Here is a 1,448-nt window from a genome sequence, read left to right as displayed (position 1 = left end):
CCCAATGTGCTCTGATGTTGAAAGAGTCAAGAAGAGAAGAAGGGAAAAAAAACCCCCGAAGTCCCAGGAAAACAAAGTTCAACTCTCCATCTCCCCCCAGAGAAAAGGAGCTGAAAACTGGCTAAAAAGAAACAAAGTTGCTTCCTCTGCTCTTGCTGCAAGCAGGATGCAGAGGAGTGTGTATGTGTGTCCTTGAACAAACGCTCTGAGAAGTTTGTCCGGTTTTTTTTCCTCTCCCCCCTCTCAGGCTCAGTTGAAAGGCACAGAAACGCACAAAGTTCACTTCTGGGCATAGAGCAGCAATAGGGGATACACACGATAAAGTCACCCCAAGACACAGGGACAGAGAATTCAGTGGAAAGACTCCGAGAATTCTGCTCCCAGAGATCATTCATTCCTGCTCACACTGACCCTTGTAGAAAGGGGACATCATTCCAGGCAGCCTGTACTGAGCATGTGGCTCCTGAGTGGGGTTTGTTGTTTAGGAAACCTGCTCCGGCTTTTCCATTCTTTCCTTCCAAACAGGAAAACTTCTCCTGGGGCTGTGTGCAGGCAGAGCCCTGAGGAGAGCAGGTGGCACATGGTGCGCTGGGCTGGGACAGCCAGCTGCAGAGCTCAAGGGAAGAAGCCCAAAGTGTCACAATGGCTCCTTGCCTTCCCATGCAACACCTGGGTCACAATGGTCTCCTTGATTCCATGAGGCCCCACTGTGTCACAATGGCTCCTTGGTTCCATCAGGTTCCGCAGTGTCACCATGGTCTCCTTTGATCCGCATTGTCATCATGGACAATTGGTTCCATGAGGCCCCGCAGTGTCACAATGGTCCCTTGCTTCCATAGCTTTTACGTTGTAACAATGGACTCCTTGCTTCTATGAGCTAGCCTGCTTTTTGCAGAGGTGTCTTTGGTTCCAACAAGGCCCCGCTGTGTCTCAGTGCACCCTGGCTTCCATGTGGATGTGGAGTATCACAAAGGCTCCTTGGTTCCACCAGGTCCTGCTGTGTCACAATGGGTCCTGTGGTCCCTGAGGCCCTCCAAAGTCATTGTGGATGCTTGCTTCCATGAGGTTCCATTATGTGCCAGTGGTCATCTTGGTTCCAGGAGTTTCCTTAGTGTCACAATGCTCTCCATGCTTCCATTAGGCCCTGCTTTGCCACAATGGTCCCCTTGTTTCCATGAGGCCCCGCTGTGTCACAATGGACCTATGGTTCCATGATGTTGCGTGGTGTCACCGTGCTCTTCTTGAATCCGCAGTGTAACCATGGACCATTGGTTCCATGCGGCCTGGCTGTGTCACAATGGGCTCCTTGATTCCATGATTCCCCACGGTGTCACAATGGAGCCTTGTTTCTAGGAGGTTCTGTACTGTCACAATTGCCTCCTTGATGCCATCAGCCCCTGCAGTGTCACAATGGCTCCTTGGTTCCATGAGGAACACAATAGCTTGGC

This window comes from Aphelocoma coerulescens, unplaced genomic scaffold (genome assembly GCF_041296385.1).
Source record: "Aphelocoma coerulescens isolate FSJ_1873_10779 unplaced genomic scaffold, UR_Acoe_1.0 HiC_scaffold_58, whole genome shotgun sequence".
NCBI classification, from domain to species: domain Eukaryota; kingdom Metazoa; phylum Chordata; class Aves; order Passeriformes; family Corvidae; genus Aphelocoma; species Aphelocoma coerulescens.
Note: the sequence above shows the minus strand (reverse complement) of the source record.